Source organism: Triticum dicoccoides, chromosome 4A, assembly GCF_002162155.2.
Source record: "Triticum dicoccoides isolate Atlit2015 ecotype Zavitan chromosome 4A, WEW_v2.0, whole genome shotgun sequence".
In the NCBI taxonomy this organism is placed as follows: domain Eukaryota; kingdom Viridiplantae; phylum Streptophyta; class Magnoliopsida; order Poales; family Poaceae; genus Triticum; species Triticum dicoccoides.
Genome location: NC_041386.1, coordinates 553,123,362 through 553,144,907, shown reverse-complemented (window position 1 = coordinate 553,144,907; position 21,546 = coordinate 553,123,362). Strand labels below are relative to the sequence as shown.

Genomic DNA, 21,546 nt, shown 5'->3' with positions numbered 1-21,546 from the left:
GCCCCCACCACCGCAGCTCCCCCGCGCCGCCGCCCCCGCACCCCCTTCACCGACCTCGCCGTCCGCGCGCGGCTGCGCCTCCTGGCTGTGGTATTGTGCAGGCCCCGAGCCCTAGGGTTCCGGCTCCAAGGTGGGTGGCAAGCTCGCCGGCGCAACTCCGGTGCCGTGTACGACCTGGACTACATATTCGCAGGTGAGCCCCGACCCTCTCCTCCCCCTTCCGCTTCCTTCTTCTTCGGGAACAATCAGTAATTCGGGAACAATAGATAGGTTTTTGGAGATAGGTTTTTGGTGATAAATCAGTCATTCATGAACCGTGCAGTACCTGGATGAGAACAAGAAGCTAATCCTGGTCATTGTCGACAAGCGGAGCAAGGGGAAGGTGGATAAGTGTGCATGGTGAGCCCGATCTCTGATCTGATCTGGTATCCTTGTGAACTAGTAGCAACTATGCTGTTGTAGCTGTACACTCATGATGGAATGTTGTAGTGCTTTATGTAGTTTTTTCTATCTTAGCTCTTATGGTAACATAAGTTAGGAGTAGTGTTAGCAACAACTAGAATATGCTAGGAGTACTATGTTTGGACAATCAAATGTGTTCACAAATGAAATGATCCACGTAGGTCTTAATGGTGACAATACTAATTTTAGTATGTTGGTTGAGAGCTGAGTTGATTTGTGCTAGTTCTAGGCTGATGAAAAAGTATCCTTCTGATATACACATGATTACTGTGTAGAAAAGTACTATTGTTTCTTGTTCAGTGCACTTCTGATATATATCTATCAAGGTGTTCATGGTAGTGCCCAAACAACAGATAATGGGCTGTAGTGCTTTCTGTTCTACCGTCGTATGCTGTCACTTAGCATGGCAGATTAATCTTCCCTATGTATGTGTTTAATTATATTCATGGTTGCTTTATGTGTTTGTTGATTATGCAGGTTCCCTAGCCAGGCCTCTGGGTGAGTGCATCATCGGCTCCTGCTGCAGCTGCTCCTACTGCTTCCAAGGTTTGCTCCTACATGTCCCTTTGAGAGTTTGAGCACTTGAACTGTGGCTTTATTTTCCCCTTGAAGGCTTTTATTGTTACGTTAATAACTTCTATAGTGGCTGCAACATGTGCTATAAATCCAGATTGTACTTTAGTTCCAGATTTCTATGCATGCCACCTTGTTGTGATTAGTTAGGTTAGTTTAGTTCCAAATGTCTGAAATATACTTATTGTTCAGGGTTGATTGCAAATTAGTTCTGGTGCCTCCAGTGGAGTAGAGTGTGGAGAGCCAAGAAGCTTTATCTCTTTAAATTCAGTTAATTTCCTTACGGAAATTAGGTTGTTGCCTTGATACAGTATTGTACGGTGGCTCTACCTCTCGAAATTTTATTTGATTGTGAGATGATTGGATTTTGAAATATAGGCATATGGTACTGAACTATAGTACTGCTGTCGTATATAAATTGGATGATGTTGAACTGTTCTTCATCTTTACAGTGTTGTTGTATAGAAATATGTCGAATTCTCTGCTCTGATTGTTGCAAAAAAATGGGGTCCTGGGAGACGAAGCTGCTGCTTGAGGCCCTTGAGAGGCCCTTCGTGTCGTGATGAATTTGCAGGTACCCCTAGAGGCCCTTGAGTTTGCCGGAATGTCGATTAACTTCTGTTCCGGCAAATTCGGGTACTCCATATGTCCTATTTTCAGCAAAGGTCATGCTGAAATTTTCCGTGTATTTTAGCATGACTTTGCTAAAAATAGGACATATGGGGTACTTGCGACTAATGCATGGGCCGGGGTATCTTAGTACTTAGTTAAGTAGGATCAACTGCCCCGCCATTCTTACTGCATTAAACCATAGGTGGCAATAGAGCCAAGTGATTAGGCCCAACTTAGAATTCTCCTTAGCATCAATAAACCCTAGATGATAAACCCAACATAGGTGGCAATAGAGCCAAGTGATTAGTGCCAAGTGATTAGGCCTAACCTAGGGTGCCTCGGCATCGATAAACCCTAAATGATGAAAACTTAACTTGGCTTCTATAGGGTGCCTCGGTGTCGATGAGAAGCTAAATGATGTACGCTTAGGCTTTTAGGGTGCGTCGGCGTCGACAAACCCTAAATGATAAAAGCTTAGCTTTTAGGATGCCTCGGTGTCGACACACCCTAAATGATGAGACCATGATCTAGTTCCTTGACAATAACCAACTTTTTGACCAAACTTTTTTTCCTATTTAGAGCGAAACATGGCCCACAACAATGAGGCCGGCGGTTCGGGCGGCAAGCAATTCTGGGAGCTGTCCCAGGAGTTGGAGGAAGAACCTCACCGCTATGAGGACGCCGTGGAAGACACCGATCCTGACTACACAACCCCTAGTGGCGTCGGGGATGACACCACTGATGATGGCGCCGCGGATGCCACCACTGATGATGGCGGCGCACGCACAGATGGCAGCCAACCGAAGAGGCAATGGAAGGACCGGCGCCCGAACATGCTCGGCACCGTCAAGGAGGAATTTACTGAAGTGAACTCCGATGGGCATCCGACGGTGCCCAAACACGTAGTCAAAGGGTACTCGGTTCAGCTCGGATGCATTCTCCGGAGCACCGTCTCGATCAACACTGAGAACCTAAGGCATAAGGACTGAGGGAATTTGTGCAGCCTCCTCTTCACGAAGCTGCACGAACGATCCAAGTTCCCCGCTAAGTTTGCAAATACATGCCTCTCGGGGAATAAAGTGAACGGTGCCGCCCTCACGAGGATGAGCACGGCCCTGTCTACTTGGAAAAACATGGTGAAGGCAATGATTGACAAAGGTGATAGTTATGAGAAGATCAAGGCGAAATATCCTTTGATGAGCGAAGATGACTACAAGGAGTTCAAGATCAAGTGCGAGAGCCCCGCAACCTCCGAATCAAGTCAATGGAGGAAAGAAATGCGGCAGTTGAACTTAGGGATCCACCAACTCGGTCCCGACGGTTACAGACTGGCGGAGCCTATATTGGACAAGGAGGATGCGGACCGTGCCAAGCAAGGCCTACCGCCCCGCTTCGATAAATACCGTGACAAGCAGACCAGGAACTTTCTCAGGGCCCGGTACAAGGAGGACCCGGTAACAAAGGAGCTTATCACGGATCCGAAGACCAAGGCGCTTGAGCTTGTTCTGGTAAGGAATACACCCCCGCATAATTAGCTCCATATGGTTGCATTCTAATTAATCCCCAATATTTCTAAATGGTTCACGTTCCTTCCACAGGACAAAGAAAGAAGTAGCGCGGGCTCGTCTCAGAGCTCCCCTTTCGACACCCCTTTGAATACGGCGTTGAATGTAATGAAAAACAAGGATAAGCTTAGTAAGCCGACGTCAGCTGGTCGTGTGGCCGGCAAAGGCTTGTCCACAAAATGGTCGTCATACTATACCGCTGGTGGGCGAAAGGAGAAAAAGACCAGCTCGGAAAGCCAGTCGCGCGAGGTTGAAGCACTCAAGGTGCAAGTGGCGCGGATTCCGGAGATGGTCCAAGAGCAAGTCCAACAAAAACTGGGATCGACGCTCACCGGCATTATGCCTACCTTGATTCATGGGATAACGACGTGGATTGCGGGTGGCCAACATGGGCCACCCCCGATTCCCAGCTTCACAGCTAGCAACTCGCACAACGCGTAGGCGGCGCCATTGGTGTCTGCGGTGGCGGTATTGGTGTCTCCGGTGGCAGCGCCATTGGTGTCTCCGGCGGCGGCGGTATTGGTGTCTCCGACGCCAGCATTGGAGCTTAATGCACCCGGGTGTACGCCGGCCGGCACCTCGCCAGCAAGCGTCCCCTCTGTCAGTTGCACGCCCGCCGTTGGCGGTGCCTCGACATTAGCCGAGCTTGACGCCATCATCACGGTAACTAATTAAGCCTCTCGGCCGAGGACTTCATCTCCTTGCCTTTGACTGGGCATCCTTGACGCCCTACATGTTTTCGCAGGGCACCGCCGACGTTCCGTGCACTCTCCTGCACTTCGTGAATGACGAGTTGGTCGATGTCGCCAAGGGCAAAATCGTTCAACCGGGCCACCCACTGTGTATAGGGTTCAACTGGTTCGGGTGCTGCCAGGCTGCGACGAGTTGTTACCTCCGATTCAACCCGCCGAGGCCGACGAAGATGATCTGATGACCCTCAGCACCTGCCTAAGCTGGCCCCTACTTTGGCCGAAGATCCAGATTCGTTTCGAGGCGGGGGACACCACCCCAAAGACAACACCGCCAGTCGTGTCGGCGTCAAGCCATGGCAAGACCGCTGCAATGCTACCGGACATGCCGGACATCCCTATGGCACAGGATCTGAACATGCATATGGCATAGGATCTGGACGACGATGACAACGACGACGGCCGTACATTTAGCAACGTCGATAAGTACTTTGCCGAACATGGGTACGATGACGAATTCTGTGGGCCTCTTTCTCAAGAACCCAACCAAGACGACCGCGGTCTAGCTGGTACGGCGGAGAAACCCAGTTGCAATAGGCGTCGTCTGGCGGTCAGTTCTCAGGAGACGCCTCCAGCTGCCAACTTCACCGAGCCTTAGATAGCCGAGGTGCCAAATATTATCAGCCCCAACACACTCAAGAAGGCGGTCTGTGAGCAGAAGTCAGTCCCATTACAACAGAAGAAGAAGGGACGGAAAAGAAAGAGTAACAAGGGTGCGAGCCAGCCGGCACCGAGTACGATCCATGCTCAGGACGGGCCACCTTCACCTAAGGATATCTCGAGGAGGGTGCATGTGGCGGGTAGGGCGATGCTACCGACAAATATGCTCAATGCTGCAACCGGTGCTATGCGGAGTTTGCATGACAGTGTTCTTTCTTTGGAGAAGCGGCGTCTCAGAGAGAATGATGTGACATACCCGGTTTTCATGGCCAAGGAGCCAGAGGGCAAGGGCTTTGTGGATGGCGCCATCGGGGGTATGATCGTCCTGCGGTTGGTGACATCTTTGCTATGTTTAACCTTCATCCGCTACACTACACCTTCATTCGGCTGTTTTTGCTGAGTATGGAGATGCGGATCATTAGAGACAAGACCCCGGACATCGTGATAGTCGACCCCTTCTACATGTGTGCCAAGCTCTTGGGCAGCGCTGGGGACCGCCAAGTCGCGAGTTCACACCTCGAAGGCATCATTCTGGCAAACCCAGATAAGGATAACTTCCTCGTGGCTTACTTTCCCGAGTAAGTCATCCCTTAACCGCCCCCTAACATATGATTTCTTAGATTTCGATCGTTCTTTTTTTTAAAATTTCGTGTTCTGTGCAGTGACACACATTGCACACTCATCCTCTTAAGCCCGAAATATTCCATGGCCACGTATTTCGACCCGAACCGTGACTCCAAGATGGACTACACAAATATCAAGAAAGTTCTTGATGATGTTCTCCCCGGCTATGCCAAATCTGGAGGCACCTTCACGAGGCCAATTCGTAGGTACGGCAAGCATGTGTTTGCCCACAATACTGAGTTCTGCTGCGTCAAGCAGCCGCCTGGCGGTCAGAAGGATGCCTACTACGCCCTCCATCACATGCGGGCGATCGTAAGGGACCATCATCACCTTCTGCTACCAGATAATCTCAAAGATTGGGCCGCGAGCTTGTCGGCAATCCAGGACGCGGACATCAGACAAGAATTCTTTCGCATCCAGTCGGAGTTTGCGGACATCATCCATCAAGATGTCCTTCATACCTCGGGGCAGTTCTACCTCAAATATCAACTGTCCAACAGGGAGATAGACGGAACGCTAGAAATGCAGGCTAACAACGCCCGTGATTTCTTGACCATCACGACAGACGGCGGCTTCATCCACGCTCCGGTCCCATGAGTCGAGTCGACAGTAGTGATGCTATGTGTAGTTCTGAAACATTGATTGGCTCATGTTGTAAATAAACTTTAATGAACTTGTATGTCTCTTTGGTTTGGACAGTCGTTCAACTTAGATGTAATCGATGCTATTTATTAGTAGGACCATCAATCGTGCTATTAATGTCATGTCTTGCTTTTCTCTTCCGATCCTTTTGTTGCATACTTATATATTGCTTATGTATGTATTGTCTGTTGTTTGGCTTGTGCATAGAGATGCCGTCGTATGTCGTGTACAAGGGTAAGGTTCCCGGAGTCTACGACGATTGGGAGGAGTGTCGGAGACAGGTTCACCGTTTCAGCAGTAACAGTTACAAAGGGTACACCACTAGGGCGAAGGCGGAATCTAGATACGCCCGCTATCTAGTGGGAGAGAGGAGGGAGCATTGGAGGAACCGGATGAAGACCAGTTTCATCGCGATGATGCTCATCGTGATGACCGCAACTCTCTTCTATGTGATGGTAGTTTAGATGATCGATATCAACTTGTAATGTGAAGACAAACTCGATACTCGCGGTCTCGAGACTTGTAATGTTTTACCTTTGTTCGGTCTTTTGAATTCAGAGACTAATATGAGGAATTGTATTCGGAGACTAATCTTCTATTGTATTCGATGAATCTGCTGTTGCTGTGTGCTGCTGTCTATATTCTGTCAAATAATATATTTTGTAACCTGTGCAAAAATCAGAAAAGTAAAAAAGAATAAAACCTAATATTCATACTAATGGCGCATCACTACAGAGTGCGGCATTAGTATGCCAAAGTATACTAATGGCGCATCACACAACAGTGCGCCATTAGTATGCCAAAGCACATGGTTAAATATGGCCCCCTGGGAGGCATACTAATGGCGCATGGTGTTCTATACTAATGGCGCACTGCGTGGTGCGCCATTAGTAAGAAATATTAGTGGCGTGATACTAATGGCGCACCAGTAGTGTGCCATTAGTAGGCAAAACTGGTGCGCCATTAGTAGGCCTTTTCCTAGTAGTGTCTAGCCGGCCGGATTACAGCCTTGAGCCGGTTTATCAGTCGCCTTGGAGAGAAGGCCATCCCTTTATATCATATGCTCAAGAAAACAGATAACTTTGTCTGGACCGAGACAACTGATAAGGCGTTCGAGGATCTGAAGAGGCAGCTAGCTGAACCGCCCGTGCTTGCAGCGCCGGTCGATAAAGAGCCATTATTATTATATGTGGTTTCTAATGCCCGGGCTGTTAGCATAGCCATTGTGGTAGAGCGCAAGGAGCTTGGCAAGGAATATCCGGTTCAACGGCCGGTTTATTATATCAGCGAGGTGCTCATTGAGTCAAAGCAGAGGTATCCGCATTGGCAGAAGCTGGTGTATGGGGTGTTTATGGCCAGCCGGAAGCTTAAACATTATTTTCACGGCCATCCTATCACAGTGTTCAGTTCAGCTCCTCTAGGAAACATCATTCAAAACAGAGAAGCAACTGGTCGGATTGCCCAGTGGGCTATTGAACTTGGACCTCATGGGCTCAAATATATACCCCGCACAACAATCAAATCCCAGGCACTCGTGGATTTCATCAATGATTGGACGGAGTTACAAGCACCTAAAGAGAAACCAGATAATACATACTAGACTATTCATTTTGATGGATCCAGACAGTTGGATGGCTCGGGGGCTGGAGTCATACTAACTTCCCCACGAGGTGACAAGTTTTGTTATGTCCTCCGTTTAATGTTCCTTTGTACTAACAATGCGGCTGAATATGAGCCTTTGCTCCATGGTCTTCGGATGGCTAAGCAGATGAATTTAAGCCGGGTTAAGTGCTTCGGCGATTCAGATCTAGTGGCTCAGCAGGTGTCTGGCACTTGGGATTCTAAGGACCCACTCATGGCGGCATATCGGCGAGAGGTGGACGTAGTGGCTGGTCACTTTAAAGGTTATCAGGTGTTCCATATAGACTGGCGGAAGAATGAAGCGGCGGACGCTTTAAGTCGTCTTGGTTCCTAGCGTTAACCGGTCCCGCCCAATGTCTTTCTTGATGTGTTGCATAATCCGTCAGTCAATGTGCCAACCGAAGGAGATTTGGCCATTCCTGATCCGGAGGCTCAGTTGGTGGCAGCTCTGCATGCCATACCGGATTGGACGATCCCATATCTGGCTTACATGAACCGGGGCGAGTTACCAGACGATGAAACATTGGCTCGACAGATAATCCAGCGTCCCAAGTCCATGACCATACTCAACGGGGAGTTACATCGTTATAGTGTTTGAGGAGCAATTCATCGTTGTGTTTCTCCTCGAGATGGTTGTGAGATTTTGCGAGAAATCCATGAAGGGGATTGCAGTCACCATGCCGGTTCAAAGTCGTTGGTTGCCAAAGCTTTTCGCCACGGTTTTTACTGGTTGACTGCGCATGCTGATGCGGAGGATTTAGTCAAGAGATGTGATGGATGTCAAAAATTTGCCCGCCGTGCGCACATTCCAGCTCAAGAGTTGTGGATGATTCCAATTACATCGCCGTTTGCAACTTGGGGGCTTGATATGGTTGGACCCTTCAAGCGTTCTAAGGACAAAAAGACCCACCTGTTAGTAGTAGTTTATAAATTCACTAAATGGGTGGAGGTAGAGCCAGTCAGCAAGTGTGATGCAGCCACGGCGGTTCAATTCATCAAGAAGGTGATATTCCGGTTTGGTTTTCCACACAGCATTATAACAGATAATTGTACTAATCTGTCAAAAGGGGAGATGGAAGAGTTCTATCAACGTGAGCACATCCGGCTTGATCTAGCGTCGGTGGCTCACCCCCAATCTAATGGTCAAGCAGAAAGGGCAAACCAAGAAATTCTATGGGGTATCAAACCAAGGCTTATGGTTCCCTTAAAGCGGACGCCGGGTTGTTGGGTTGAGGAGCTACCTTCTGTGTTATGGAGCATCAACACCACACCCAATAGGTCTACGGGTTACACACCTTTCTTCATGGTCTATGGAGCGGACACGGTTCTTCCTAGTGACATCCGTCACGATTCGCCCGTGTGGCAGCTTATGTTGAAGCTGATAATGAGAAGGCACGTCAGGATTCACTGGACCTGTTGGATGAAGAGCGTGATCTTGCAGTAGCACGATCGGCGATTTATCAACAAGATCTCCGACATTATCACAGCTGTCAAGTTAAAACCAGAACCTTTCAAGAAGGTGATTTGGTGCTCCGGCTCATCCAGGATCAGACTGATATGCACAAGTTATCCCCACCTTGGGAAGGACCCTTTGTGGTCAGCAAAAATCTGCACAACGGATCTTACTACCTCATTGGTGTTCGAGAGCATGAAGACTCACGTCAATCGGAGGAGGAGACCAAGCGGCCATGGAACATAGCTCTCCTTCAGCCTTACTATACTTGAAGCCATAGGCTCCTCATCTGTACATATTTATGACAGTGTATATATCATATAATAAACTGGAGCCTCCGTTATAAGCGGGGTATCTGTTCTTTTTATATCCTGTGTGTGCTTTTACAAGTTAACTGACAAAGCGGAGTTTTTGTTAATCCGGCTTTAGCAGCTGCATAGATATAAAGAAAATCACTAGGGGGCTTGGTCATATTTGAACTACAGCTACACCTCTTGATCGGTTTTTAAACCACGAAGGGATATCACTAGGGGGCTTGGTTGTCCTCACACCATAGCTACACCTCTTGATAGGCATTTAAGCCACAAAGGGAAAATTTTGTGGAGCCAAAGAGAGTGTTGTACACAGTACAGACTCAAACATGGGCACACACTGAGCATCGCTCACAAAGTTACTTGGGGTCTCTTTTTGCAAAGCAACAAAGAGTTTGAAAGGACCCTCGTAATTGGCTATCAAGCCACGGCTTGGAACCCTGGTGTATTCACCTAAAAACCCGGGTTATCCTACCTTCATCAAGTAAGCCACTCCTGTCCAGGTAATCCGGGTATGACCCGTCGAACGTTTGACAAGTCAATCTTTTACAGACCCTGAGCTTGTCACAGTTAAAATGATGATTGGTTCATTGGAGGCCCATCTTAAAAGTCTTTGTTAAATGGTTTAACTCAGAGGCCTGGCAGCCCATGAAAAGCCTCGATTTGGAGCCTGGCAGCTCGTAAAAAGCCTTGCATATTTTCCTGTTTGAATTTTGTTTCTTGAAAATCATAAGTATTTTTTGGTAAACCGGCATCCTTGACCCGGCTTGCTTCTCAACTACAAGTTGTGGGCACATGATCAATTATAAACCGGTGTTCATTGACCCGGTCTGGTTTGACTAAATCGCCAATGTTATAAAGAAAATCTGGTGATTATCCCGGTCCGGTTTAATATATAGACCGGCGTTATGAAGATGGAGTTATCAATGTTCCGGATTGGTATTAACACCTTTGCCATATACATGTTTGGTCAACCAATGACGTATGTTCTGTACATTCCTTTTTGTACAAACACTTGATTATTCATCTAGGTACTATATACTTCTTGGACATCATGACACGTCTAGCGGTAAACCGCTATATACTTTTAAGTTGTTGTACCCAGGAACGCAATTCATCATGGGTTATGCAAGAATATATCCCAAAGGGCGGCACAGATTGTCACAAAGTATTACGAAACATGCTCAATGGCATGGCAGATAACGGAATTTCAGCTATCCTATTACATGAAGCTTCAAAGCGGCTCAAACAGTATCATTGTTTTTCACAGTAGCCATATAAACCGGCGACCGGATCAGGATTCTTCATCGCGACGGTTTGACGGTTGAGGGTCAGTTGGTGTAGGCACTTCTTCATCCCTCCCCAGACGTTGGAAATCAGCCATTGACCAATCTATTCCAGTTAACACTTGGAACACTGCTTCCTCGTGGATAAGATTGGAAGGGTTAGTATCAGGGGCGTAAGTGTGCTTACGAATTGGAGGCACAAGTTCTTCGACTTCGTGGATGTCGGCCGGCTGTCTTTTCCCTTCTGCATCATCAAACGGTTGAAAATGGGACAAATCGGTATCATCAGCCAACTTGCTGGCTGCTGGCCGCATCTGTTTGGTCTGCCGCCGAAGATCATCATTGTTGAAGTTTGAACCATCTTCTTTAACGCTTGGGTATCCTTTAATGATATCCTCCGCTTCAATGTCTGGAATCCAGGCTTTGGCTCGAATAAGGGCGGTTAAATCTCCTGCTCTGGCAGCTGCTCTCTTCAACTCGGCAATACGGGCTGGTAACATGCCCAGCTTCTCAAGGGTTTCCTTAATCAAAGTTGGCGCCGGTTTGTTATAAGCTGCCGTGCTAATAACCCATTCAGACCTAGAGTATAGCTGTTCAACCAATGTATATGCCGCTTTGAGCTTCATCCGCATATCTGTACCAAGATGAGCGATCCAAGTGCCTGCCAAAGATTTTATCAACATTTTGGTCAGTTATAAGATTCATCGACTGGCGCAACACACATAAGCAGACACTTACCAAAGATAGCAGAGGTCATAGCATTGATTTGGCGTTTCAAACCGGCTAGTTCTTCAACCACTGGCTTCAGGGCTGCCTCGGCATCTACAACTCTTTTAGTTAAACCGGATTTCTCGGTTTCCCATTCAACACACTCTTGGTTGAAGGATTCTTTCAGCTTTTCCATTACGGCCAGGGCTTGGGTCAGCTCCTCTTTGGCTTTTGCAGCTTCGGCTTGTTGTGACTTCACATTCTCTTTCAAGTCAGAATTTCGGGCATCTTTGCTTCTCAGTTCAGTCTGCCACATTGAAGGTATGTTAAACAAACATCATATATATGTGCTAAAGTACAAAGCGTATAACAAAGTTATGCACTTCATACTTGGGGGCTAATGCCTATTTGATCTCAAGTACTACACTTTATACAAGTCTCCAGAACAATGCAAGCATTATCCTTGACACTTGGGGGCTAATGTGTGTCTGTTCTAAAACGGATGTGTGGATTAAAAACCAGATTAACTTGCCAAGTTAAACTGGCCTTTGGGGGCTATGCTACAGAAATTTATCTATTTTTTTTCAAGATGAGTCTTATCTATTATTAGCGACCTTCCATTGCAAGGACCAATGATGCGATGCTTAAAGTATTACAAAGACCCGGTTTGTGATTAACAATCATAAAATGGCCCTTGGGGGCTACTTGGGATAGTGTTTCAGCTATAAATCAATATACAAAGGGAGAGGAATTTACCTCATATCGCTCTTTCATCAAGTTCACCAAACCGGCTTCATAATCCCGGTTTGAGTGCAGACGGTTCAAGAAGCAAGAATGAAGCTCATCAGTGTTAAGATGAGCATAGCTTGATAAGTCGCTGCTCCATTTACCTTTATCCCGGGCAGCTTGCTCTTCTTTGGCACTGTGCTGAGCCAAAATGACGGGATGGCCAGGAGAGCTGTGGCCCATTCCAGTAATAATAACATCATCACCTTGGCCTTCAGCATTTTTGATTGATGATACTGGAATTTCAGTGTCTTTCACCAGACTAGCTCGGTTTGGTTCTGCCGGTTCAGTATCGGGTGCGGCAGGCTCAGCATCTGCAGGTTCATCGGTATGTTGGCCTTCAAGGGGTGGATCATCAAAAGTAGCTTCAGGATGAGGGCCTTCCGGTTCACCGGTCTGTTCCGGTTCACCTCTTGGTTCTTCTTCTTCGGCGGCAGGGTCTTCTAGCGGATTGGTGACCCGATCTTTCTTGCTGGGTCTGGCTTTGGCACTACAAACAGAATAAAAGAGGATTAACATCCTATTCAAATGATTTATGGCACATTGAAAGGAAAGGTTTTTACAACTCACCCGGCCACCGTTTTCAAAGGGGGAGTTGAGTTGCTATCGATTCACCAGAAGATGAAGGAGGTGTTACCTAATAATTTGAATCGGACGGATTAAGAGGATGTCTGAAATAACCTGCCTTAGGGTAAGAATGGTCAGAAGTAGGAGAGACCTCAGACCGGCACTTCCGAACCGTAGTATCAGGTAAACCAGCTGAAGTGACCTGTTGGCCACTGTGTCGGGTTGTCCGACGAGCTTCATGCTGCTGAGTCTTCAAAATAAATGTTGGATCCAAGTGAGCAAGAGGATGAGAAAAGCTTACTTTCCGGACTCCTTGGCGAGTTTTTTGTGTTGGCATAGAGTCTGAACCAAAGGAAAGGGTAATTACCTCTACGTCATCAGCTTAACTAGCTTTTGCGTCCTCCTGAGGAAGATCATTGTTAATGAGATGCATGAAACGAGAGCCGAGTGAGTCAAGTTCTACCTCAACTTCTGGATCATCAGTATCATCATCAAGCTCCATATTAATCTGGTCAGCCGTTATCCGTTTTGACGTCTGTTTTACGGCTTTGGTCTTTGGGCGGGATGGCTTGACCACTTTGTCTCCAGTCGGCTTTGCCGCTTTCTCTAAGGTTTTCCGTTTCCAGAAGGGGTCATCACCCTACATATAAAGAAGAAGGGTTACAGGTTGCATAAGTTAAAGATATTAGAGATGAAGAGGAAGTATAATGCTTACAGCAGGCAGTTTGTTCTTGGCATAGAAGGGACTCAGACCGGTTTGACTCCAGATTAGTTCCGACTCATTCAGGATCTTCTTTACACCTTTAGTGACTTCTTCCTCAGATAATTGGATATTGAAATGGCGTTGAGGGTCATCAACCTCACCGGTATATTCACACATTAAACTGGGACGCCGGCTTAGCGGCAAGATACTCCAGGATATCCAACAGCGCACAAAATCCATGCCTGTTAAACCGTTTGCCATAAAGGCCCAGAGTTTGGCGAGTTGAGGAGCGTATTTCGCCCTTTCTGAAGAGCTCAGGCATTGTGGCATGGGGTGAGTATTGGATAGTCTGTTATCACGAAAGCCGGGGAGGGGATTTTCATCTTCAGGCGAAGTGTCTCTGCAATAAAACCAAGTTTGATTCCATTCTTTTGGGTGGCTATGATGTTTGGCATGAGGAAATTCAACTTCTTTCCGTTTTTGAATCGAGACACCACCAAGTTCTGTGTTCGGGCCATTTACAAACTCTGTGCGTTGGTTTAAGTGAAAGAAATCCCGGAACAGTTCTGCAGCTGGTTCTTCCTGTAAATATACTTCACAGAAGACCTGGAAGTTGCATAAATTGGAAACCGAGTTGGGACCAATACCTTGAGGACGAAGTTGGAAGCTGGCAAGCACATCTCGATAAAACATTGACCTTGGCGGTTTGAAGCCACGGCCTATATGGTCAACAAAGACCACCACCTCGCCCTGCCTTGGGTTGGAGGATTTTCTGTTCCTGGAACTCGCCATTTGATTTCAGTTTTCTTAGGCAGGGAGCCGATGCTAACCATCTTATTCAACTGAGTCTCAGTAACCCGTGAACGAGCCCAGTTGCAGGCAGTGAATTGTTTGGCCATTGTGAAAACAAGCTGAAAATGGAAGACCAGTTTATAAATTACGCATGATTATATGCAAGAGACAAGGGAGTAAGAAACATACTAATATGTGAAATGGTGTAAACCGGAGACTAATGCAATAAGGGAAAAAAGGTAATAGTAGCACAGGATTACTCAGACACTGTTAAACCGGAGCATAATTATGAAGGTAAAATGCTCCTTCGGTTTATTAGAGGGCTAATGGCATAGACTGCTTATACAAGGTTAAACCGCCTATGTTGGTGCAAGGAGAAACAGATCTCACAAGGACATAGAAACAGATCTCGCAGTGACATATGAAATTTTCGGATCTAAGATAAGACAGAAAAGTAAAAATAGTTGGATCTAGAAGGGGTGCAGAACCGAAGCAACTTATGAAGGACTGGATCAGTTCTTTGTGCATAAGGGTTTGTGGTGACAAGGGAAGGTTAGCTACGGCAAGGAGTACGTCAGATATGAAGTATTCACCTAAAGGCCATGAAAGAGCAACACTGAAAGCTCTGATGAACCTCAAGAACAATGAAGAACAAGGAAACCCTAATGGATCTAAGAAAGAAAGGGGAAAAGACTTACTGCGACGGCGGAAGCAGCGGAAGGGCGATGTGGAACTCTGGTGCGAACAGGTTGATGCAGCGGCCAAAGGCGAAGCAGAGGCGGAGTTCGAAGATGACGGCAGCGCTCGGGTGCGAGGTCGTCCAGAGGAAGAAGAAGAGATGAATGGGTAGCGAAAAGAAAAGAAAAGGGGTCCGCTGTCCCTATTTATAAGGCGAAGAGATTAAACGGCAAGTGCGGGAATCGAGGAGCCCAAAAATGGATAAGTTAATAAGGGTGTCGCCTCGATGGCTGAAGACATATTAAATGAAGGTAATCTTCAACATCAACAGATGGAGGACGTCAGGATGGTTTATCATAATCTTGAAGTATGAAATCACGACGGTTTACAAGATCGAGGTGAACATATGAGGGAAGAATTTTTCTAATTATAGAAGATTGACATGAACGAGTTCAAACCAATCTGGGGCCTAATGTTGGGGATATTACTACTAGAGGTAAACCGGTCTTGTGTAGCCGGGTTGACTCCTTGAAGATTAGAAGACCATAAAGACGCAAGGATGATGGCGCTTCATGGAGGCCCAAGGCCCGAAGGCAGGTTAAAGCCTGTAAATATAAACCGTCTTGGTCATGTAATTTGTAAGATAAGAAGGATAGAGACCGAACTGGATACGTTTATGATCCGTCTTCGGGACTCTGTAAACCGGCGGGCTTCAACCTATGTATATAAAGGGACGACCCGGCAGCGGTTTAGGGACAGACAACAACTCGAGAGCCAGACAAAGCGGATTCGCTCCCTGGCCTTCGAAACCCTAGCAATACCAATCACAACTAGACGTAGGCTTTTACCTTCCTCGAAGGGGCCGAACTAGTATAAAATTCCCCGTTTCCCCTTGTCCGGTTTAACCCCTTAAATCTAAACCGTAGCGATGGCTCCATGACTAAGTCCTTTCACAAGGACATCTGTCGTGACAAACCCACGACAGCATCTCTTGTTTGCGAACGTCCGGACTGCTGCCACGGCTGGTCCTAACCTACCCGAACCCTCTTCATCACCCGCGCATGCTTCCCGCCTGAAATGGTCAGTGCCGCATTCATGCCCGGCCAGAGCTGACGCGACCTCTCACTGGCGCCGGCATTGAAGCGGCGCGCCGGCCGAGAGAGCGTCGCCCGCGCCGCTTCCGGGTGCACGCGGTTGCTCCGCGTTCAAAGGTCGCAATAGCCGGCTACAACATGCCTGTAAAAAGTTCTTGGGAGTCCGTGCTACAGCTAGCTGTCCTCCCCCAACTCGTCAATCTCTTCCAGTAGTGCTAGTACTCCATGGCGCGATCCATCGACAAGCAGGCGGGAAAGTTATCGTATACTCGGTTTGCGGTGAGTGGCATGCCGAGCGACCGTGTGGGGTCGAGCCGTGGAGGAGGGTGAGACACGAACACGACAGACGTGATTTAAATGTTGGTTTTGCTCGATGGCGCGATCCAACAAAATGAAACGTTGGTTTCTCTCCGTTTCCATTTTTTCTACGGAAAAACGGAAACTTTCCACTCCATTTTCATTCCTATTCCAAGGTTGCCCCGTTACAACATTCCATAAAATACAAAGGAAAACTAACCACTACAAGAAATATGTCAACTTGTGACCATGACTATTGGTCACTGAAAGGTCATTGTTTTTCATTTGCGACCTTTTTGTTACCAAAAATAGAAGGTCAAAAGCTGGCGGTCGTAAACTGAAATTAACGACCTTCTCTGTGAGAAGGTCATAGATGTTTATGACCAAAATATGCCTACTGGTTTGTTTTGGTCACTAGCAACCTCCCCAGGCCACGTAGGCATCCAGCGTGGCAAGCTGATGTGGCACAAGATTCAGCCCGGTCCAAGTCGGTTTTCTACATGGGCCTAGCCCAACAATTCGGCCTTTTTACTGTATATTTTCTCTATTAATTTTCTCTAGCTACATGGGCCTAGCCCAACAATTTGGCCTTTTTATTTTCTAGTGCATGACATTTTACGATCCATTTCTTTTTTATTTCCAGCTTTTTTGTCAGCTCCAGTTTTTAGATGGGTCCCAATTGTCAAGTTTTTCACAACTTATTAATAAGAAATATATATATATCAAACAGATAGAAGAGAGAATTTATATGAAAATATTTAAATAACAGCTAAAATAAGTTTATTACAATATGCTATATAGAACAGAACACATGAAACTCCATACACTCATTCACATCACAACAACCAATTTCCATACACTCATTCACATCACATCAACCAGTTTCACCATCGAATCTTGCATACCCAGGAACTTCAAACTTCACCCAGATCCACACAATCATAAATATTGGGATCGACAAATAAACCGCTACTCTTGGATACCACAGAACATGCTCTTCAACATAGGAAGAAGTCATCAATGGAGTTGTACCAACAACACAAGCTCCATTCACCTACAAGAACATAATGGAATATCAAGTACTTGGATCGTTCAAGCAGATTACAACCAACATATATATGTAGAAGTACATCAGGAAATAAGATGGAGCAAATCAGACAACAGATACACTTATACAGCCCAACAAATGGGTGATGGCGACAAGCAAAAAATATACTCCCAGGTTTGGACATAATTAGTGTCAGATCAAGTAGAAGATAATAAGGCAGTAAACATATTGTCACATCCTCTTTGACCCTCTTCAGATCAACTAATGTACATAGCTTCAATTTTCTATGTGCTTTACAGCAAAGAGCAAAACTAAAGAGAGCAAAGCATAGTTGATGATGGATTGGTGAATTACCTCGATGGCGTACTTGATGGTAATGTCGGTCCTTCTAGAGCTAGTAGTGTTCGTCCATAGACATAAGCATAGAAAACAAAACATGATTTCAACAAAACTAAAACTGTCAATGAAAGTTGAATAACAATGCAGCAGATTAGCTCTTAGCATGGAGGAACATCAACAAAGGAAGAGAGTTTCAGTTTTCTTGTCACAAATTTGATGGCTAATGTGGTGGTGTAGTAAGCAAATAGGATTGTACCCAGGGTATAGGATGAGGAGAGGGAGAGAGATACCTTCCATGGTGTTAGCCAGCACTTGGGTCGGAGCAGCATGAAGTAGACGGACCGGGGCACTTCTTTGTGGTGCACTTGTGCATGACACGAATAGTATTTTCTTGTTGTTGACGTCTTGATCAATCTTCTACCAGCATGCATGGTATACAAACAACACACCCGTAGGGATTTCCATCAATTTCCATTCCTTGTTGACACCCGACCACCATCCTTCACAGATTAATTAGCATGCATGTCAATAATGACAAATAATCAAGACTATTATGCAGCATGACAAAAATTCATTAAGAAATATGCATCCTTAGTAGGCAAGATCTAATATTACTAGTCAAAGCACGCATACTAACATCACAAACATGCATCATATAGCAATTCATCATTGTATCTTCCAAGTCAACAATTATCACGAAGGATAAGATAGCATAAGATGAATGACGGCACTCAAATTCTAATCTCACATAGATAAATTTCACTGCCATAGTAACAGTACATCTCACTTGGATATATCTAAGAAATCCAATTGGTTCTCATAAGAAAGTGTTCTTAGGTTTGCCTTAACATGACAGCTTAAGGTAACACAATAAAATGGATAGAACAATAACAGAAACAACTCAGATTACACACATAGCTCTATCCATAGTGCCAACTATAGATAAAAGGGACAATTCCATTTCTGCCCCTAACTGGAACCCACTACTCAAATTTGCCCCTAATTTCAATGTGTGCTCAAATTTGCCCCTCTGCCGTTAGTTGCCCTTATAGAAATGCCCTTCTGTGACGTTACCGTCCGGTCAAACAACTTTGGCCATCTCAAAAAAATAGTAAAAAAAATCAAAAAAATCTGAAATTTTGTGGGATTGAAGCTACTCATGTGCGCAAGGTGCGTGCAAATTTCCGGACTATTTGGACATACCAGGAGCTCATGGCAAAGGAAAACAATAAATCTGTACATCTTTGAATAGTAATTTCAACAAAAAATAGCAAGAAAATTCAAAAACATATGATTTTTTTCGCATCCAAGATGCTAGGGTGCACAAGGTGTGTGCAAAATTTTCTTATCAAAATGACATGCGAGGAGCTCTCGTAAAAAAACCAAAATAGTGTATTTTTTTACAAGTTTATTTCTGAGACAAATTTTGTTTTTTTGTCCACGAGCTCCTACAATGTCCAAACACAACAACATTTTGCACACACCTTCCACACCTAAGCATCTTGGATGCCAAAAGTATTCATATTTTTTTGATTTTTTGCTATTTTTTTGAATTTACGGTTCACATGCGTACATATTTACTGTTTTTCCTTCGCCACGAGCTCCTAGAATGTCCAAACATCATGAAAATTTGCACGCACCTTGCGAACCTGAGTACCTTCGATCCCACAAATTTTCAAGTTTTTTTGACTTTTTTTGCTATTTTTTTGAGATGGTCAAAGTTGTTTGACCAGACGGTAATGGTGCAGAAGGGCATTTCTATAAGGGCAACTAACGGCAGAGGGGCAAATTTGAGCACACATTGAAATTAGGGGCAAATTTGAGTAGTGGGTTCCAGTTAGGGGCAGAAATGGAATTGTCCCTAGATAAAATCATGCACACTCGAATATAACTGGACAACAGCAACCAGAGCAAGACATTGTCATTGTCGTCTACAAATAGAAGTGTAACATTACTTTCCAGCATGCATTAAAGGGAGCAACTAATATAGGGCAGGTATGTGGGTATCAAAACAAACAACAAAGGAACCACATTATTTGATATCAGACTGTCAACCATCAAATTACAAAAGAAACAACATGAAATTGCTGTTGTGGCCAAGCAGAAGAAATCTCCTACTAATAAACAGTGATATATCAGGAGAATTATTAAAGCATAGAATTATCCACAATGGACATATGAATACAGGCATGTGCAATGGCTAGGAGGATCAGAATACTAGCTTGGTTTCTCTGAAGAGAAATAATAGCGCTTAGCATGTTCATTGCCAATCATCTGGGGAAAGGATCATGATATCCTCCAAATCGAATGGCACATTGAAAAAAATAGAATGTTGGAGAATTTGAGAATGTGTAGTAAATCTTGCACAGAGAAACCTACATCTATTTGCAGAATTTGAGAATTACTATGACTCATACTCGATGACCATATGAATAGATCCACTAGTAATCAGTTTTCACCGCATAATGGGCATATCAAAACATTAAAAAAGACATGCATGGTGCCAAAGAAAGATAACAAACCACAAAACAGTAGCAAGCAATGAAGAACAAAAATTTGTACTACTGGGAAGATCAGAGTTCTGGCTTGGGTACTAACAAAATTTCAAGCACCTAATTGGAGTACAACACAAAACAGAACAGAATGCTAAGTACTAACACCACATGACAGAAAATGTACTAAGGCACTCCTTGCTACTTAAAACCAAATCAAGGTACAGAGCACAACCAGGACAATAGTTCAGCAGCAGTGCAGTACGGTCTTGATGTTGTTGTCTAGTGCCATGGGTAAATGTCAAGAAGAATGTTATTGTAGCCAATACATCTGCCAAGGGTCTCGGTGATGGTATCACTTCTACATCCGTTAAAGTCAACAAAGCACCCCAGAAGAAGACTTCTGGTAATTTGGTTCATGGTTATCTTTTGTTATTTATATGGCTTGTACTCAGAACTATGGCTTATAACTCTAGTAATCAGGTCCAGAGAAAGAAAGCAAGTATGTCATCTTAGGAGAAAAGGGGAGAGTTCAACTCATCCGTGACTCCAACCTGTCGATTAGAGCAAAGGCAGCCGGCCTAATATATCTCGAGATACAAATGGAGGCGCAGCGAACAGATCTCACGATGCAGCAAGGGGAAGGGAGAGGTGGGATGGAGGGGAGCTTACAGAAGAGGATGAGGCCCCCGAAGCCGGCGAGGGGCGTAGGCGATGCGACGGATGGAGAGGTCGAGGCAGGCGTCCCACTTGGCGTCCAAGTCATGGTGGGCGGTGACGGCCTCGACACCGCCGCCGTGTCGGGAGCGGCGGGTGGCACAGGCACGGGTGGAGCAGCGCCGGAGTTGGCGCGGGCGCGGGGTATCAGGTCGCTGGTGCGGCCCCGCGGAGCGAGACTCTCCTAGCCGCAGCGGAGCGGCACCTCGGGGCCGTGAAGGCGGCTGAGAAGTAGGGGAACACCGCCGAGGAGGCAGTGGCGAGGGCGGGGGAGCGCGAATGCCATGGTTGCGAGGGAGGGGAGGGAGGAAGGGGTCGACGGCGGCTGCAGCGGTGTGCACGCCGGATTGGATTGAATTGGGCCAGGGTGAGGGGAGGGTGCGGTAGTCTGCGGCGGCGGCGTGGGTCGTTGACGGTGAGGGAGGGGCGTCGGCTGCGGGAGTGGACAGGAGAGGTGGGGGAGGGATCTGGATCTGGATGGGGGAGGAGAGGCGGCGGAGGGATTTGGATCGGGGAGAGGAGGGGCGGCAGCGCCCTAGGGTTTCTCGGGAAGGAGGGGATCGAGAGACGCTGGATCAGTAGGGTGGACGGCTTAGATCGAATAAAGGGAGTGATCTGTGGGCTGCGTCCTGATTGGTTCAAAAATGAGCAGTCCGAAAATTACTTTTCTTAGTGCTAAAAACAGGAGGGTTGAAGCAGCTACCGGAAATATTTTGTAAAATGGCATCACTAAGATTTTCACTTAAG

The 21,546-nt window shown here is 46.1% G+C and overlaps 1 long non-coding RNA gene and 1 other non-coding gene across 2 annotated transcripts; both read right to left on the bottom strand.

Moving 5' to 3' along the window:
* Positions 1-6,021: 6,021 nt before the first annotated feature.
* On the bottom strand, positions 6,022-18,076 carry LOC119289123. The gene is made up of 4 exons (XR_005141431.1): positions 17,606-18,076; positions 17,062-17,257; positions 15,338-15,339; positions 6,022-6,032 (listed from the first exon to the last, which is right to left on the bottom strand). It is a non-coding gene; the product is annotated as an uncharacterized LOC119289123 (long non-coding RNA).
* A 1,718-nt stretch (positions 18,077-19,794) lies between these two features.
* Positions 19,795-19,889, bottom strand: LOC119290275. The gene has a single exon (XR_005141848.1). It is a non-coding gene; the product is annotated as a small nucleolar RNA Z103 (small nucleolar RNA).
* Positions 19,890-21,546: the final 1,657 nt, after the last annotated feature.